At 38.6% G+C, this 21,205-nt stretch overlaps 1 pseudogene; it reads left to right on the plus strand.

Annotated features, from left to right (window-relative positions):
* Positions 1-9,129: 9,129 nt before the first annotated feature.
* On the plus strand, positions 9,130-20,701 carry LOC149250820 (nucleobase-ascorbate transporter 6-like; annotated as a pseudogene).
* Positions 20,702-21,205: the final 504 nt, after the last annotated feature.

Here is a 21,205-nt window from a genome sequence, read left to right on the forward strand (position 1 = left end):
TCGTGAGTTGACTGTACTAGATTAAAAGCACACAATGTAACTTAGTGTAAGCTGGGAATTACCATCCACACGTGGAGGTGTGTAATTTCTACCACAATCCTTGCCTAAGTCAATACCTCGTAAGGGTATTTCCACCTAGAGGGTTTATAAGCATAACTTGTGGAACTACCAACGATAAACTATCGGAGTTAACTTGGTGGCTCATACGTCCATATGGTGCCACAAAAAAATATCACTGTATGAGGAAACAATTTAAGTGACAAGATATCCGTAACAACGGATCCATATTGAGATTAATATTACATTATGCGATGGGATGACACACCATTGGATTACAAACATGTGACAATATAAATAATTTAAACTTAGAAAATTGCATATTATTGTTACCATATGCTCCAATGAAAATTCTACTAGGAAGTGTTTATGAAGTAGAAAGAGATCTTTAGAACATATGCAAGAAATGCTACATCAATTAATTTTCAAAATAAAATGGTGTATAAAATCATGCGAACAAACAATGCGTTGTGACAATGAGAATCACCACAATGTCATATTAGATACTATTCCAAGTAATATTTCATAAGTAGCAGAAATTGTAGATATCATTTACTAATTGAGGTCCTTTACGAACAAGAAAAAACCTAGATTTAGGTAATTTTTAGGTTAATGCAGGCAATCTCGTTTCCTTCAATTCTCAATGTTGCATATCGTTACCATCTTGAAGTCAGGATATGATGCAAATATGATATGTGAGGTATTTTGAGGATGCCCATTCCAAGGTGATTTATATGTCATCCAAGCCCAAACATACATCAATGAAATCTTGTGGCTTTGTACATTTAGGTATGTTAGGGTTAGTACATATGTATTTGTGCAACATAGTTGATTAAATACTCAACAACCTAGATTGGGCAATGGGAACCAATTCATAATTCTACTCCCATCCACTAACAGATTGCTAATAATGTAGCTACTACCCCCTCGCATGTGAATCATGTCCCAATGACTAGTCCATTAGATATACTAGGGAGTTTAGAGGTTTTTCCACACCTCCACCCTTCTGGCTTAAGGATATTTAGTTGTAGGCTTATTCTAGGTTTCCAAAGGTAGTCTTCCTCCACCCAACAACCATGAGGGATTCTAGAGATAAAATATCCACCCTCACTTGACTCAGGGATTCCAGAGATGACCCTCCACCCTGAGATAGAAACTGCACCCTGAGTTGGAAATCTAGAGTTTACTCAAATAAAACTGAGTTTAGGGTGGCTTGAGGCCTCCACCCATTATTTAATGAGGTTCCAAAAGCACAATCCTCCACCCTCAGTCAACCAAGAACCCTATAGAGCTAGGAAGTCATTGATTTCTATTGGAGACAAGGGTTCAAGTTTATAACACAGTGTTATGAAGAATGATCACACCACACCTGCTAGAAGGAGACTAAGCCACATACATAACTACAAGGTTCTTTCCTTGTGTAAAGTAAAGACAACCAAGAAATAGCTATGCCTAACCACATTGTGTATCCAAAAGACATGGTTATAAGGTCCTTTCCCATTAAAGGGTAAGGACTATAAAGTCCATAGCTGAAAGGTCACCCCAACACCCATTTTCCATAGATGTATGTGAGATACAAGAAGCAGTCACAATCATATTTGAATTCCAGAAAATTCTTTTTCACCATTTAACCATGCCCTAGAATCCATACACTAATTGGATGTAGAAATAGCAAAAGTCTAATGCAACAATCGTTAAGGGTAAAATCCAATAGTTTCACAGGGACTCACCTCTAATACTACGACTTCGACCTATTTTCCTTGAGGTGCAGATCCCACGATTCTCTAATGCACGTTCCTCCTTACAGCAAATTCCCTTCGGGTTGTCCTGTGAATGCCTCCATTGCCTCTTATCTTCCTTCTCCTTTATAATGCCTTATTGTGTGTTTACCTCTCGCTTCTTTCTCCCTATGCTCTGCTCTCACTGTACTCTCTTGCATCCTACTCTTTTTATGTTCCTCCTAGTCCCCCTTCCCTTTTTTTTTTCTATTGTTCAAATTATCCTCCCGATCAGTAGCTCAGTCTCTTTGGACCAACCTGAGATGTCCCCTTATCCATCCTGACCCTGTCACTGCTGATCGGTTTTGTGGGCTAATCGATTTTCTACCAACTGACCCCTCCTTCCTGTTGGAAAATGTAACTAGTTTCGATCGTCATAATTGTCAATATACTCAAGTCATTATGTATATCTTATGTTACAAGAAAAAGAAGAAAGAAAAATATTATTTTTAAGCATGGGTTTCATGCTTCATTTTGATGGCCATCTAGGTAAAGCATCTTCTTCATGCTTCTAGGGTTTTTCATGTCAAAAAATATTTTTCTTGAGTCAAGAGAGTCACTATTATTTGTATAAGACCTTATTGGGAAAGTTGCAACATGTAAAAGTTAATGATTTTGAGTCTAGAAAAAATCATATGCCTCCAAGCACAAGTTGGCCCTAGTTAAGGACAAGACGACCTAGAAAGGGCTAATTTTACCTCATGAGAAGGCTATAAATAAAAGTAAATCGACCTCATTTGAGACACCAATCCACAAGTTCGATCTACAATAGAAACAAGAAGGAGAGAGTGAACGGCAAGAGTCAAGGAGAAAAACCCTAATGAAGGAGAAAAGATGAAATTATGGTATTTTCTAGCCACGTGTATGAGAGGATTACGGTTTCATATATGTTGCAAGAGGTTGAAAGTTGCCAGCCAAAATTATCAAACTACTATAGGTCCAAAGTCTTGAAGTTTCATGTTGAAATCTAAATTTGAAGCAGAATTGAGGAAGGTTGACTCTTATTGACTTGAGTGGACTTTTAACTACTTGGCAAGGTGTCTTTGGAGGGCTAACTTAGTTCTTAGAGGAGGACTTGGTCTAGGGTTTTGGGTCTTACTTTTCTCTTGAATTAGATTCTATAAGAAGAGGTAATTTTCTTGGTTTTACCCTTGGAGGGGTTTTCCCCTGGCTTGGAGCCTAATACTTGTGCCCATTGTGTTTATTATTTTTTCTCTTCATCACTGTTTTATGAAAAATATCAAATAAAGAAACACAAGAAGATAAATAATACTCACAAGAAATTATTAAGGTTAAGGAGAAATTGAATTAATAGCTTCCCTACTACATCCTCCAACATGGAATCAGAGTTAAGATAAACAAGAAAACGCAGTTGAAGGATCATATTGAAGGGTTTGTTTGTAAAGAAGAATAATTTGTAGGACACAAGGAAAGAGGAAGAAAACCCAATGATCTAGAAGGAGGGTTAATATATCAAGCTTTCGGTGAAGATGGTCTCATCATTAAAGGAAGGAAGGACAAGTTATTATTGAACATCATCTAGTGCATCTTATTGAAGAAGAGGAAGCATCCAAAAATATTGGGATCATCATTCACTCTTTGAAGCTATTCAAAGACACCTTTGTTGAAGGTGTCATAGAAGTCGTCATTTTAGGGAATTACTGAAGTCTCCTTGGAGGTCTTGAAAACATCAATATAGTTGGAGACATCATAGAAAAAGGAAAGGACTCTTGGTTTAGAAGTAAGCATAATATCATCTTCTGTATCTCAATCTACAAATCACAGGGCTACATTTTGCAAGGAAAGAAACAAGCTCATTGGATCAACAAAATTCATGGCATGGAAGAAGAGGATTGACTTGGAACTTAGAGAAAATTATGTAATGGAATATGTCCTTGGTAAAGTAGTTGAACCATACAAGGAGAAGACTCAAGAGTTATCAAAATACAAGAAGGGAGAAGTGAGGGCACAAAGGAACATTGTTGAATCCATTAAAGATTGTATTGTTCCCTTTTTTGTTGATCTAAAGACATCCAAGGCTATGTATGATAATATGGTAAAGTTGTACTCTATAAGTACATCAAGCTAGAATATATCTTTAAGGAATCAACTATATATAATAAGGAAGTCAAAGGATGAAGACATGGCCTCCTATCTCATGAAGATATTACAAATAAGGGACCAATTACAAGGGATTCAAGAAATTGTTTCTGACTCTGAAATGACCATTTGTGTATTGAATGTGTTGCCACCTGATTGGCGCAGTTTTTCCACTAGTATCTACTCTAAGAAGGATACTACACCTTTTGATGAGTTATAGGTGAAATGCATCTTGGAAGAATCAAGGATTTTAGGTAAAGGATGACGCTAAATCAAATGAAAGGTCTCAATCATTTATTGAAGGTCCAAGAAGCTGAAGAAAGGAAATTTTGTAAAGTCCAAGAAAAATATAGAGATGTAAAATATTCAATGCTTTGGATGCAATGAGTATGGTCACATTAAGAGGGATTCTCCAAATAAGAAAAACAAAAAATAAAGGAAATAAGAGAAGCTCACATAACTGAGGAAAAGGGAGAACCTCAAAGGAAGCCGAAAGGAGAAGATCCCAAGGATATTTACTATTGAAGGAAGTTCCATCTATACCAGGTTCTTTATCTAATTTGCCTTTCTTTTATTAAGTAGAGTAGCATGCATTGTTGTACACTCTTTAAGAGTCTTGTTTTTGTAAAAGCATGGAATCATAGATAGAATCATATGATAGCATAATTAAACTCTACATGATCAACTTGCTTCAATAGGAATAATCTAGCTATCAAGAATGAGAAGATTGGAACCATGTTGAACATTATTGTTCATCCAAGCATTTTCTAACATCATGTTAGAGGTAGAAATTTTGCAAAGAATGATCATCATAATCCTATAAGAACCATCATTTTGGAATGTTCTTGGAAATAAAATTATGACATGACTAGTATATATTCCACCTAGTATGGAAACTATACTCGTGAAGGATGAAGGAATGTAGATGGCCAAGTTGGAGTGTGAATGAAATAATGATAGTCTTTTTACTCCTAGGAAAACGAACATAACTTTGAGAGGTACAAGAAGGAAGCGCGTTCAAGAAAGGATGGCTAGATGATTATATGGAAGCAAATTATGCATATTTTAAATAACTCTTCTATAAGGTAAGGTTAATATATACAAGAATCATGCAAAAAAAGTTAGATATAAAAGTGTGCACGGCTAGTCTTCCATATGGCTACATGATGCTCAAAAGAAGAAATTTGGCATGCTTTGAAATGGATGGAGATCAAGACTATCTCACAAGATTGCATGGCATAAAAATGACAAAATTGATTGACATAACTCCAAGGAATATGTTGTAGCTTGGTAATCAAGTTCAATCCATGGGCACCCAGATTAAATGGATAAGGGTTCTTGTACAATATGGAGATGGATCATGTGAAAAGATGTTTATCTCGAAGGACTGAAGAAATATAATATTTGGATAAAAGGGCCATCATGATAAGTTTGATATTAATATTTTGATACTGGATATATGGTTAACATACTATTGAGGCAAGTTGAGGCAAGTTCAACAATTGGTGTTAAAACTCGATTCAAAGAACATATGGATTGAGTGGCTGTTTTTGGTAATCCTTAAAAGATTGTGAACTGAAGATGTTTATATCATCATCTTGAAATTGAAATGTAGCAATGTAAGAAGATAACTTGATGTTCATGTTCCTACATCAACACAAATCATTTTCGTGTTTAGAAGGAGCTATGACTATCTTGAAGTTTGATAAGGCTCAATACAATGCTTTCATTGATGATGATTAGAGGAAATTGATATGCAATATCGATGGTCTGAACCCTATCATAAGATTGAAGGAAGAGGATGGCTCGAGAAAATCCAGGAAGAAATAATCTCAACATGATGAGACGCAAAGGAAATATGGATCTATGCAACTATCTCCGTGAATAAATGGTGGCCGATACACTTATGAAAACAAGCTACAGAGCTTGTGGTTATGAATTCCCAATTGAAAGGAAGTGAAATAATCTCCTCTTTGCTTTAGAGGGAGTATGAAGTCTCCTTAATATCTGTGAAGGAGTAAGGTTGTTTTCCTTAAATGAAGTGGGAATAGGGATCTCCTCTTTGGTTGAGAGTGAGTGATGATAAACATCACATGTGTATTCTCTTCTTCACATGTCATGCACTTGGCCAAGACTAAAAATTGTACATATAAGTGAAGGCCATGGAGAAAGAATGGTAAATGGAGGATTGGATAAGAATATGAGATTTCCTTGAGGATATAAAATCTAAGATAGTAAATTGACCAACACACTTTTAGGATTGGATAGGTATTCATAATAAGAGTGGTCGAAGAGGAGTGCTATTCTTTGAGGATTCGGAATCCAAGATAAGAGTACTCCTTAAAGAACATACCTAGTAAAAGGAACTCGACCTCATTTGAGACACTAATCAACAATTTTAATCTACAATAGAAACATGAAGTAAAAGAGAGCGATGGACAAAATTCAAGAAAAACCCTAACGAAGGAGAAAAGACAAAATTTTGATGTTTTCTGGTCACATGTGTGAAAGGATTAGGGTTTCAAATTTGTTGCAAGAGGCTGAAAGTTGTAGGCCAAAATTATGAAGCTACTATAGGTCCAAAGTCTTGAAGTTACATGCTGAAATATGAATTTGACGCAGACTTGAGGAAGGTTGACTCTTGTTTACTTGAGTGGAATTTTGACTACTTGGAAGGGTGTCTTTGTAGGGTTGACTTGGTGCCTGAAGGAGGACTTGGTCTAGGGTTTTGGGTCTTGGTTTTTTCATTTGAAGCAGTTTCTATAATAAGATAAGAGATTTTATGGGTTTCCCCTTGCATGGTTTTTCCCTAGCTTGGAGCCTAATACTTGTGTCCATTGCCTTTATTGTTTTTTCAAAATTGATAATTGTTTGATGAAAAAGGTCTAATAAAGAAATGCAAGAAGATAAATAAGATTCAAAAGAAATTATTAAAGTTAATGAGAAATTAAATTAATAGCTTCCATACTACATTCTCCAACACTTCCCTCCTTGGCTTCCATCTGCCGTCATTCCTGGGTTTGTTCTAGAATTGATAGGGTGACCAGACAAAACCTTCTCCACCATGTGTCAAAATATCTGCAAATATCTGCATGCTCTCCATCTCAAATATCTTTTGAATTTTTTTGTGTATTCCTTGTAGATATAATCCTAAGATAACACATTGATATGAATTTAATGTAATCCTTGTAATTTTAATGTAATCCACCACTTGAGTGATTAGGGAATTTTCAACAAAAGTCTATGCTTTATACAAGGCCTTCACTAGCATCCACCCTTAACCATATGAGAGGAATTGTCTTATACATGCTAGTTTTAAAAGGTGGGTCTATATCTAAGTTTATATCAAATTTCATAAACCTATCCACAAGCCTTGTAAACAAAATTTAAAACAAATCATTTTTATTCACTTATCTTTATCCACGTATCCATAAATATTCTGAGCTATAAGATGCATTCATCCATGATGAATCATAATGACAGATAAAAGGTTTGACTTATGCTACTTAACGTGCACAACATTAATGAAGGATATTTGTAGATTTCTGTGTGTTTCTTAAATAAGGTCATGCCCTAATCCTCCTTCCATGTTGTCAACATTACATTGTTTCTTGCACTTTCGTAAGGTGGTCACACAAAAAATAAGTATATATTTTTTGTTTTCAATATGTATACACATATAACTAAGGAACTATTTACAATGACCATACTGGTGCAAGGTGACCAAGACAACCTTTACATTATATACATGAATGTATCTTGACTGAGACCATCTACATACTTTGCAAGATGACCTGGGTCATTACATTTGGGGTGGAATCAATAAATCCCTCACTCACAACTTGTTATACCAAGGAATCCAATTTGAATGTTGTTTCTTGCAATCTCTCCCAAATGAGATAAGGTGCACATGTGGCATTGAGACAAAGTGTAAATTAGTTTAAAAAAATAAAGGAAAGAAAACAATGGGAAAATTTAAGCCTTTATTAAAGAAAATTTGGGTACAAAAATATAATGTCATCTCTTTATGGGTCCTTTTTGTCTCTAAAATAATTTAGCAGTATGACACTCTTAGTGTGAGAATTCAAGTGTAAGTATTTTCAAAGTCCTCAGTGACATGGCATTGACTTTTCAGCCATTTGTTGGACACTTAGGGCATTTGTGACTTGAATGTTAGACACTCATAAGACATGCCTTGATTTAGGTATGCATTTTGTGTCTATTTAACATTCAAGCCAAGGGTGTCCTAATTTTGGCTAATATCTCATACATTGATATTATTCAATTACTTTCAAAGTAATTATGCTTGAATCTTAAGGCACTTATCATAAAATTGATAAATTTTGATGATAGTGATCCTAATGAAAGTTCATCTATCATAACAATAAATACAAATTTTACATAGGCACATTGGAGGAAGATATAGAACTTAGTGTCAATATCAAAGGAAATACTAATAACTTTATTTATGAAATTTATCTACCCTATTTTACATTTTCCATTAACACTTCCATAGATCATATACTTTTAATTATAAAATTTAAGTAGATAAGTTAGGAAATTGCTATCTTTTAATTATTTACATATACATCTATTTACATATATTATATTAAACATATATATCATATAGTTTTGATAATAAAATATATGTAAATAAGTTATGAAATTGTTATATCCTAATCATTAACATATAAATCTATTATTAAATTAGATGTATCATATATTTGGTCTATTATTATATTAGATGTATTATATATTTCGATGACATTAAATCTTAGGAAGTACACTTTTAAATATATTATTTTTAAAGTTTTTCTCTTTATAATTTTCAAAATTATATGAAATCGTAAATAAAAGGAAATTAATTTTATATATTTTTAAAAATAAATATTAAAATATGATTATGTTAAATTAAAAAAATATAAATATGAATCTATACATATCATGTATGAATACAAAGTTGACAATTGATTTATTACGCCGTAAGGGGTTTCTCTCTTAAATAAACTCCCGCAACTGCCTTTCTATCATAATCCTGATCGTCAGATAGATTGTTAGACGATTAAATGTTTTTCGACCATTAGATGTTACTAACCGTCAAGTACACTAAATCTTGATTTGCAGTATTATAACCATAGTCTCATTTACAATTCTTTCGGTTCGGTGGCTCCGCTGGATGCAACAAATCGATTCGATGGCTCCGCTGGGTGCATACAAAGTGGTGGCCGTGGGCCGACCCCGTGATCAGAAAGGCGATATAGTGGAAATATATGATTCCACTTACAGGTCATGGCGTATTGCAGGAACCATGCCCGAGGATTTGTGGGTAGTGCGGCCACATATGGGAATGACTTTGCTTTTTTGTGATGGTACTTTCTATTGTTTGATCATCAGTGGCATCAGTGGCTGGTGGGTCATAATGGGTTTCAATCGGAAATGGGACTTCCATTTCTGCACCCTTGCCAGAGCTGGCCAAGAAAAAACACATGTTCCCTTACCTGCTCACCTGTGGGTCGCAGGTTCTAGTTACAGGTGGGAAGGTCAAAGACGGAGAGGGGCTTTTGCACGAGGTTATTTTATGGGATTTTCAAAAGGTGAAGGCAGACTCCTCTGTTTCTTCATCCTCATGCTGGAAAGAGGTAGCCAGAATGCCTCTGTTTCTTCATCCTCATGCTGGAAAGAGGTCGCCAGAATGCCTCCATCCTTGTGTGAGGATGTTAACAGGACATTGTATAATATTCACAACAAGTATCTGCTTCAAATGCTACAACAGAAAAAACAGGTAATCCAAATATTTCTGAAGATAAAAGGCCTCCAACTCAATCCTCATTGCCCAAAATGCCCTGTGTTTCAACTACTGGACTAGGCCCAAATGGGAAAACAATTAGTGGATTCTTGTACAATTATAGCAGAGATGAGGTTAGTATAGTTTGTGTGTGCCATGGCACATTCTTGTCACCTGCAAAGTTTGTGCAGCATTCAGGTCGTACAAACCTTTCACATCTTGAAAGGCACATTGTTGTCAATCCATCCCCATCTTCAAATGAAGATGCATCAACCCTGCAATGAAAAGTTATCCAAATAAAATCTTGGATGTATACCTAAAAAAAACGTTTCCCTAAAAGATTATCTCTATGTCACTTGCCGCAGAAAAGGTTTTTGAAATTGAGTGACTAGACATCTAATTTGGAAGCACTCCTCTTCTGTTCACAGAGCAGAATTTTGCTTCTACACCTGGCAATCCCAGGATTAGGATTCCAATCTCTCTCTGGTTTGACCCCTCCTGCGTGACATGATTTCCATTTCCATTCTCTCCGTGCTCTTCCCTATCTATATAGCATGCAGTTCAATTCAATTACCTTTATGGACGAGTTTCATTTCCAATTTCTTTGTGGTTTGCTCCACTGGTATGGTATGAGTTTCAATTCCAATTTTCTATGGTTCGCTTCACCTGTATGGCATGCATTTCAATTTGAGTCTCTTTGTGGTTCGTCTCAATGTATGACACAACTTTCAATTCAAATCTCTTTCTGGGTTGCCGCAGTTGGTCTGCTCCACCTCTGCGGCTTGATTTTTAATTCCAATCACTCTATGGTTTGGTCCATCTGCATGGCACAAGTTTTGATTCAAGTTTCTTTTTAGGCTTCCCCTCTTGTATGGAATACATTTAAATTCCAATTTCTCTTTTGTTTGCCCCATTCTTATAGCATAATTTTCAATTTGAGTTTCTTTGTGGTCAACTTCACCTTTATGGCATGAGTTTCGATTCCAATCCCACTGTAGTTTACTGTTTTCTCCACCTCTATGGCATTAGTTTTAATTTTGGTCTCTTTATGATCTACCCAACCTGTACGGTATGAGCTTCCATTCCAATATCACTATGGGTTGTCCTACTTGTCTGGCACATGTTTATCAAAATTATCTCTTTACTACGTACCCGTTCTACTCTTATTTTAGTAGATGGGCTCCCTGAAATCTATGCAACCTCTTGCAGACACTCAGTTTTATGATAGAAGTATTCATATATATGATAACAAAAGTAGAATTCGATCAAATTTAAGTAGATCCAATCTTGGTTCAAGAAGTCAAAACACTGCAAATCATCCTGGGATTTAGTGGTCTCTGGGAAAGTCGATCAAATATAAGTAGATCCAATCTTGGTTCAAGAAGTCGAAACACTGCAAATCATCCTGGGATTTAGTGGTTTGTGATTCAGTGGCCTGTGGGCTGTTGTTTTAAGGTTGGTTTGATCTCTATGCATTTTCTCAAGTAATTTCATTCAAATTTTCTACATGTACTAAGGATTTACAGTCTGTAGATCCTGATTTTGTTGTCTTGATGGCATGGTGCGTGTCAGGTATCTGAGTCCTCTTTCAGCAGTTCCGCTAGTAAGTCTTGTTGCTCTTGGGCTCTATGAACTTGGGTTCCCGGGGGTAAGTGGACACTTGATCCGGATTTAAACATGAATGCAACAAATTACAGAGATAACCATATACACAAAGATGCAACGGAAATAATACTTCATTTCATTAATGGAAAATACTGAAATATGCTTACAACCAGAAATGGAAATAAACCAGCTAGGGCGATGGTAGCTTATCTCTGAGAAGAGATGTGATGGCTACATGCCTCTGAATTGTGTTGCCATGAGGCTCGAAGGCCTATTTATTGTTGAGAAACAATGGAAAACCCTTAACATTCCAAAACCTAACCCTAGGAGATGAAACGCCAAACTGTGGGCCCCGTTTGGGGGTAAATTGGTACATCAACTTCCCGGGGTCGTAACTTTGGCATATGATCTCCGTTTGACACGTACAATAGCTCGTTAGAAAGATCTATCCGAGTACTACCACTTTGGGAGGCAACATCGGTCCATGGACCCATGTTGCCCCAGATTCCCAAAAAAACGTCGTTTAGGGCCTCAAAACGGCTCTGGAAGTTCAGGACCCGAAAAACTGCTAAAAATAGTAAATTGTGCTACATTTAAGGAAACTGAAAATGCTGAGAAAGACAATGGTGGGGGTCCAGGTGGACTTGGCAGGTGGCCACCAATATCCACCTGGATCATTCCTCCCCCCTTAGGAAGCAATGGTCCCCATTGCGTTGAGCTCCTCCATGAGATGAGGAAACTTCTGCTGAACTTGTTCCCTGGTGAGCCACTTGCCCTGCTGAAGGAGTTGGCCTGCTTTGACAACTCGATACAGTTGGATATTCTGTTGGCGAGTGTTCTTGATCTGTGTGTCCATGATCCGATCAGTTGCAGCTTGTTCCATGCAATCTGGATTTAATTCTGTGGGTTTGAGCTGTTCTGCAATGTCGGATGTGTCTAGCAATGGTGGAAAGTATGGCCGAAGGCGGTCCACATTGAACACTGGGTGCAGGCCAAGGAATGGGGGAATGCTGAGCTCAAATGCATTGTCTCCCATAGCCTTAGTAATGGTGTAAGGACCATATCAGAGTGGTCTCAATTTCCGATAGGCTCCAGTAAGGCATTCCTTTTGCAAATGCAACCAGACTTTGTCGCCCACCTGAAACTTGTGTGGCACCTGGTGTTGATCATGTCGCTGCTTGTACTTGGCATTTGATTTCTCAAGAATGTCATGGACCTACTGGCGAATATGTTGGATGCGCTCAATGAAGCTGGTGGCCTTATCTGTTTCGGACTGGACATGAGATGAATTCATGTGAGTAGCTGCAAGGGGCATGGCCACATCAATGGGGCATAGTGGTTGGAATCCCAAACCCACCTGGAAAGGGCTATGACCAGTGGAGCTGTGAAGAGCTCGGTTTTAGCTGTGCTGAACATAGGGGAGGCTCTCGTCCCATGTGTGTGGATGCTTTGAGTTATACATGCGCAGAATGTGCACAATCATCCTGTTGACAACTTCTGTCTGGCCATCAGTTTGAGGATGGAAGGCTGTGGACTTCGTGAGTTTGGTGTCCAGCATTGACCAGAGACTGGACCAAAATGTGTTGAGAAACCGAATGTCCCGATCTGAGATGATAGACTGTGGGATCCCAAAGTGCACCCACACTCGTTCAAAGAAGAGTTTAGCAGTGGCTTCTGCTGTGATATTCTTCTTGCAGGCCATCATAATGGCCATATTCGAGAACCTGTCGACGACCACAAAAACACAGTCATTTCCATGCTTAGTGGAAGGAAGGCCTGACATGTAATCCATGGAGATGGATTCCCAAGGTCGACTAGGGGTAGGCAACGGGGTATAGAGGTCGTGCTTCTTAATGGTCGGTTTGGCAATGGCACAGGCAGTACATGATCGGATGTACTTCCCAACATCCTGTCGAAGATTCGGCCAATAGAAATAATTTTGCAGTACTGCCACTGTTTTCTCGACCCCGAAATGCCCAGCAGCCCGACTGTAGTGTGCTTCCCAAATCATCTTGGCACGCTCGCTTGAAGGAACACAAAGGTGACCGAGGTGGCATAATAGGGCGTCCTGGAGGTGAAAATCTGCAACATGCCGACCCTCCAAGAGTGTCCGGTATGTGTGGCCGAATTCTGGGTCGCTTTTGTAGAGAAGTGGCCAATCAGAAGTCTCGTGCCCACAAGAGTTGAGCACGGTGGTTAGCGCCATGATCGGTGGCCGACTGAGGTAATCTGCAACATTATTGGTGCTGCCCTTTTTATACTTGATATTCAAGTGAAACTGTTGCAGGTATGTAGACCACTTCTGATGGCGATCATTCTGCAATTTCCCTTGGGTCTGTATGAACTACAGAGGTCGGTGGTCTGTGTGGATGACCGTTTCCTTCCCCAAAATGTAATGCTTCCATTGTCGGCAGGCCTGTACAATGGAATACATCTCTTTATCATAAGTGGGGTACTTCCAGACTGTGTCTGAAAGTGTTTCACTGTGATATGCCACTGGATGTCCATGTTGAGTAAGGACTGCCCCAATAGCATAGTCAGAGGCATCTGTCTCGACCTCAAATGGTTGTTGTAAATCTGGTAACGCGATCACTGGTGCCATGCAGAGGCGATCCTTCAACTCCCTGAATGCCTTCTGTTGAGATTCAGACCAAAATAATTTTGCTTTCGCCCCGCCCTTGGTGACTTGACTCAAGGGCCAAGAAATATGAGAAAACCCCAATACAAACCTGCGCTAGAAGTTGGCAAGACCTAGAAAGCTGCGGAGCTCTGTTAGAGTGGTTGGAGAGGGCCAATCCCGAATGACTTGGATCTTGGCTGGATCGACATGCACCCCCTGTTCATCAATGATGTATCCCAGATACTGAACCTGGGTCATGCCAAAAGTGCATTTCTCCAAATTGGCACATAGCTTGTGTTGCCGTAGTGTTTGGAGAACCTGTCGGATGTGGTGGAGGTGCTCTTCCCAACTCTGGCTGAAGATCAGAATGTCATCCAAGTATACTACTACAAAGGAGTTGGTGAATGGCCGCAAGATGTCATCCATTAGCCTCATAAAGGTTGCAGGAGCATTCGTTAATCCGAAAGGCATGACCAACCATTCGAAGAGGCCCTCCTTGGATTTGAAGGCAGTCTTCCACACATCGGAGGGTTCGATTGGTACCTGGTGATATCCTGACTTCAGATCGATCTTACTGAAATATTTCGCCCCCTTTAGTTGGTATAGGAGGTCATCAATCCGCGGGATCGGGTACCTATTACAGACAGTGATCTTGTTCAGCGCCCGATAGTCAATACAGAGTCTCCACGTCCCATCCTTCTTCTGTACCAACACGATCGGGCTCCCACAGGGCGATGAACTCGGACGGATGTGACCTTTCTGCAGGAGCTCCTGAATCTGCCTCTTGATTTCATTGTTCTCCAAAACGGAGCGCCGATAAATTGGTCCATTGGGTAGCGGTGCACCTGGGGTCAGATCGATGGAGTGCTTGACTTGACAGTGCAGAGGAACCCCTGCCGGGGAGGTGAAGATGTCCTCTTACTCCTCCACAACCTTGTCCATCTGTAGTTGTCGTGCAGAGGGACCCCATTTGGAGGCCGCGGCCACTGTCTTCTTCTTTCCTTGAGGGCGTATCATCAAGAAAACAAATTTCTTGGTTTTGGAAATGATCTTACTGCATTGTTTTGCAGTAATCAAAGAGATGGCGGCAGGTGGTGCTACCTCTGGTATCCTGAACAACTTATTTCCCAATGTAACAATAACAGCACGAGGCCTTGATTCATACACAGCATGTCGCTTCCACAAGTATGGTTGTCCTAGTAATACATCATAAACTTCAAGGGGAGCAATGTCACACAATACCTCATCCGTGAAGGGCTTGATGTTGTATGGAAGGCGACACTGTTGGCTCACGCGAAGATCTCGTCCTTGGTGAAGCCACCCAATGGTGTATAGTTGTGGATGTGCTGTGGTCGGTAAGCCCAACCGCTTCACGACCTCTGCCGAAATGATGTTCTTTTGACTCCCGCTATCAACAATGAACTGTATCGGGGAGCCCTTTATCCACATCTGGGAGTGGAAGAGACGCTCCTCCTCCTCTGGATCTTCGGGTTCATTTTTCTGGATCTTTGCGGTAGCAACAGTGGCGCTGGGATCCGCATCAATGATCTGCTTCCCTTTTTCATACCCCTTATCAGGTTCTGAATCAGAGTCGGAACATGCATCTGATTCTGAAACCTTTAGCTCAGCCACCAGTGACTGCTTGGCCCGACACTCACTTGTGTTGTGAGTGGAGCTCTTATGGAACTCACACCATTTTCCAGTGTCCTTTCTCGGCTTCGCGGCGCTGTTCTTTGTTTGCAGCTTCGGCTGGTTGTCTTGGGCTTTCCCGCCTTGGCTTTGTGGCCACCTGCCAAGTCCACCTGGACCCCCACCATTGTCTTTCTCAGCATTTTCAGTTTCCTTAATTGTAGCACAGTTTACTATTTTTAGCAATTTTTCGGGTCCTGAACTTCCGGAGCCATTTTGAGGCCCTAAACGACGTTTTTTTGGGAATCTGGGGCAACATGGGTCCATGGACCGATGTTGCCTCCCAAAGTGGTAGTACTCGGATAGATCTTTCTAACGAGCGATTGTACACGTCAAACGGAGATCATATGCCAAAGTTACGACCCCGGGAAGTTGATGTACCAATTTACCCCCAAACGGGGCCCACAGTTTGGCGTTTCATCTCCTAGGGTTAGGTTTTGGAATGTTAAGGGTTTTCCATTGTTTCTCAACAATAAATAGGCCTTCGAGCCTCATGGCAACACAGTTCAGAGGCATGTAGCCATCACATCTCTTCTCAGAGATAAGGTACCATCGCCCTAGCTGGTTTATTTCCATTTCTGGTTTTAAGCATATTTCAGTATTTTCCATTAATGAAATGAAGTATTATTTCCGCTGCATCTTTGTGTATATGGTTATCTCTGTAATTTGTTGCGTTCCTATTTAAATCCGGATCAGTGCTCTGATACCACTGATCCGGATTTAAATAGGAACGCAACAAATTACAGAGATAACCATATACACAAAGATGCAGCAGAAATAATACTTCATTTCATTAATTGAAAATACTGAAATATGCTTACAACCAGAAATGGAAATAAACCAGCTAGGGCGATGGTAGCTTATCTCTGAGAAGAGATGTGATGGCTACATGCCTCTGAACTGTGTTGCCATGAGGCTCGAAGGCCTATTTATTGTTGAGAAACAACGGAAAACCCTTAACATTCCAAAACCTAACCCTAGGAGATGAAACGCCAAACTGTGGGCCCCGTTTGGGGGTAAATTGGTACATCAACTTCCCGGGGTCGTAACTTTGGCATATGATCTCCGTTTGACGCGTACAATAGCTCGTTAGAAAGATCTATCCGAGTACTACCACTTTGGGAGGCAACATGGGTCCATGGACCCATGTTGCCCCAGATTCCCAAAAAAACGTCGTTTAGGGCCTCAAAACGGCTCCGGAAGTTCAGGACCCGAAAAACTGCTAAAAATAGTAAACTGTGCTACAATTAAGGAAACTGAAAATGCTGAGAAAGACAATGGTGGGGGTCCAGGTGGACTTGGCAGGTGGCCACCAATATCCACCTGGATCAACACTGAGCACCATTTCTGTTATGTTCACTTGGCTTAAACAAATTCTATTTCGGAAGCTGATCTCTATTGCACTCACTTGGTATTAAACAAATTTTCTATTTGCTTGAATAGAATTCATCTGCTTGAATTGAATGAATGCCATAATTGCATTTGAGTTATATGGGTATAAAATTCCTAAGCTTGAGTGCCCTAGTCCATCATTTTTGTTAGTTAATATGGAAAGCTGCAGGGTACTCAAAATTACAGTGTGATTACAACTGGTTTGGAACAGAAGGACCTGCTCAAGTATGCTAGCTAACTTGACTAGCACCCATATTGCTTGGATAATTACGGGCTTGATGACAATTTCTATTAAAAAAGGTCCATCTATTGGACTTTCGTTTATCTTGAAGCAATAGATATTTTGATTTGATATCTGCAGACTCTTCTTTTGAATGGAGGCAGTGTGTGCTTTTCTGCATCGTAGGTGATTTCTAGACAGATAGTTTGGTTGGAACTTAACACCTGCTTTTACACAGATACTCAGGATGAAATATATTGCATAAACTAGATGAAACAGAAAATGTTTTTGGGAAATGTATTATGAATAAAAAATGTTTCAGAAATGTTTGACTTAGATTAGTCCTGATTTACTCCTAATTATATCGTCTAATATATATTTAAGGTTTAAACTTTTAACACAATAGCATATTATGTACGATCTTTATTAATATTAATCACATTAGTAATAAGCAGTGTTCGGAGTTGGACTGTTTCACAAATGGATCATGGTAAGTTCTGAAAAGAATTATTTCCAGTTTGTTTTGAAACTTCTCTTGTGAAAATTTAAGCTATAATGACTAAATGACATAGCTACTGAATCTTTTTGAATCCAGTGGATTCGATTTTACTTGCGTTGATACGCTTTCTAGCTTGAGTAGCTAGCATAGATGAAGTCCTTTCATTTGGTTCAAATGTATTTCAGAAATATTTGCATGCAGAAAAAGTATTAGTGACTAGCATAAGAATGAGCTCACTCAAGTGTTGTCAATTTAATGAACTTTAACTCACTAAAATTGACCTGATATGTCTTCAACGAAATCATGTCAGTTTATTCAGCTATTAGTTAATAGCCCAACTCTTAGTTTTTGTTTTAACTTTCAACCAGTTAAACTGGTATTTACAATAATAAGTGTTGGGTCCTATCGAAACCAGTTTTGCAATTTTCAATAGATTGATAGGTTTTTCACGTCAAACTTGGAATTTCTTTTGTTCACCAAACACCCATACGTTTGGATATCCATATTACCTGCCTTCAAATTTATGTTTGGATGTATATTTTGTAATATCTATTCTATTTGAATTTTTCGTTTTGTTTGAAAATATATCCTCTTTTTTTTGAAAAAAAGTCAAATAAAGTGTTGTACTCTGATGTTATTTACAGGTGGGGAAATGTGTTGAAATAGGGCTTCCACAACTTATTGCATTGGTCTTCTTTTCACAGATAAGGAATTAACCAATTACCATTATGTGTAAAATTCTAGAGTGTATCTCTCTAGATATATATCATATATCTTGTTCCTAGTCTTTCCATGCTTTTTTAAATCTGTTGTATTAAATGATTTGTAATTGGAAAGATTGTGGCACTAATTTGTTGCAGAATGAAACTAACTGATTAAACTCTTTTTTCCTCCCTTTCAGTATGGTCGACATATCAAGACTCGTAAGAAGCATTTATTTGAGCGTTTTTCCATCATAATTACAGTTGCTATTGTGTGGGCATATGCCCATATTCTCACTATAGGTGGAGCATACAAGCATACCCCTCAAAGGACCCAAGGCCATTGCTGAACAGACCGTTCTAGACTAGTTAGTGGTGCCAAATGGTATGCATTCTTACAAGAAGCATGCATACTAATTGTCATGTCACTTCATACAGTACGTTCTCATGCAAAGCCTCAGCATGGTCTTTATTAAGGAATTTAGACTTCTGTGATCCATAACATTGTTAAGATAGTCTTCGGCAAAATCACATAACCAATCTTTTGTCGACGCGTTTCGAACCAACCAGTGTGGTTCATCGAAGACTATCTTAACATTGGTCTTTATTATTCTGCATGTTAAGTGTTCCATATCCATTTCAATGGGGAGGACCTGTTTTTGATGGAGGATAGTCTTTTGCAATGATGGCTGCAGCATTTGTGTCTCTTGTTGAGGTCTGCCTGCTTGTCATATATCATATATACTTTCTTCTCTTTTATTTTCTTTATCTTGTTGACATTTCTGATAGTTATCTATGGGTTTCTATTTAAAAACAAAATTGGGTATTGACTACTATTCTTTTGTTCTTTCATAAATTTGCAGTCTATTGGTGCATTATATGTTGTTTCAAGGTTTGCAAGTGCCACACCTCCCCCTCAATCTATCATTAGTCGTGGTATAGGCTGGCAGGTAAGGAAATGGATTCGTTGCTTTCACCCTTATGGCTTCAGGTAATTGGAAGATTGTATCACTGTCATTGATGGAATGTAATGGTCCTCTCTACAAGGAATTGGAATTTTATTGGATGGGATGTTTGGAATTGGAAATGGGTCCACAGTATCAGTGTAAGAACCAGGCAACTTGACCCATTTCTGGCAATACTAGCTCTGAAATTTGTCTTATCTTGGGAATTTGCAGTGCGAATGCTGGTCTTTTGGGGTTGATATGAGTTGGGAGTCGCAGGGTGCTCTAGATATCAGCAGGATTTATGATATTCTTCTTTGTTCTTGGTGATATTCAACTCAAGTTGGGATATTGTTCTCATTTTGGGGTTTATTCCCTAGTCTAGGATTTTGCATTGCTAATTTCATGTTAATGTGTTCCAGGCAAATTTGGAGAAATCTTTGCTTCTATTCCAGCACCTATTGTTGCTGCCGTGTACTGTCTCCTCTTTGGTTATGTTGGCATGTATACGGTGTACACAAATCCTATGTGCTGAGCTGCAAAGTCAGTCAACTAGTAGTATCTTAGCTGTTGCCATAATGTATAATGGATGTATGCATAAAACCTTAAGGTTAACTCATATTGGCAGACACTTAGTTTGTACAATGCAATTTCAACATATTAGGGTAAAACAACAATTCATTGGGTACCTATATTGGCAGACAGTTTGCACGATGCAACTTTAAAATTGTAGGGTAGAACAACAATTCTTTGGGTTTTGCCTCATGTCTGAAATTTTTTGTATTCTTGATGAGCAGCTGGTGGGGGTCTCAGTTTCCTTCAATTTTGCAATCTAAATAGTTTCAGGACAAAGTTCATCTTGGGATTCTCTCTATTTTTGGGATTATCAGTACCACAGTACTTTAATGAATTTACAGTTTCTTCTGGTCATGGTCCAGTCCACACTCATGGACGATGGGTAGGGTTCTTACAACTTCTTTCAGGGACTAAATTGAAATTTTTTGGCTAGCAGTTCATTATGGCAACATTCCCTTCATTCTTCAAATTTCAATGTTTTTAACTTTAAACATTTTTGAATGGCTTTTTTAACAGTTCAATGACATTATCAATGTGATTTTCTCGTCACCACCTTTAGTTGCTGGCAGTGTAGCATTGTTTTTGGATAACACTCTACATATGGGGGAGAGTTCAACAAGGAAAGATAGAGGCCATCATTGGTGGGATAAGTTCTGTTCATTCAAAACCGATCCTAGAAGTGAAGCATTTTATGCTCTCCCTTTCAACCTAACCAAGTTTTTCCCATCTGTCTGAGGATGAAACTCTATTTTAGAGGTGGGGTCTCTGTTTTATCAATAGCCTTGGTGCATTTGGAGAATAATTAGAGTGTCTTCAATTCAGAAAGAGACAACTTCACAGTGTGAAATCTAAGATGTCTATATTTTATATCTATCACTTTGATAGGGAACTGCTTTCACGAATTATCTTAAATGGATGCCTTTGTGCCCTGGTCAATCATTTTCAGAGCACTTCAAGATCACCACTCTTGGCAAGCAACAAAAGGAGAATAATGAAAAGGAAAATTACATTTCAGACTCTCAGAGTGGTCAATATGCTATCTTGACTCCAATTCAAAAGAGGCATGTTGTGCATAGAGTAGTTTATTTTTGTAAGTACTTTTGAAGATGCAACAGAATGTTTTTGTTGTTGGTGCTTCAAATTGAGCCAATGAGCATTTATCTGGAACTCGAGAGTCATATAGAGTCATTTCATAGTAATGATATCTTAAACCCCCTTGCAAAGGCATTAGTAGGAACT

Source organism: Pinus tabuliformis, chromosome 7, assembly GCF_031772625.1.
Source record: "Pinus tabuliformis cultivar Carrire ecotype Pingquan chromosome 7, CPIR1, whole genome shotgun sequence".
NCBI lineage: Eukaryota > Viridiplantae > Streptophyta > Pinopsida > Pinales > Pinaceae > Pinus > Pinus tabuliformis.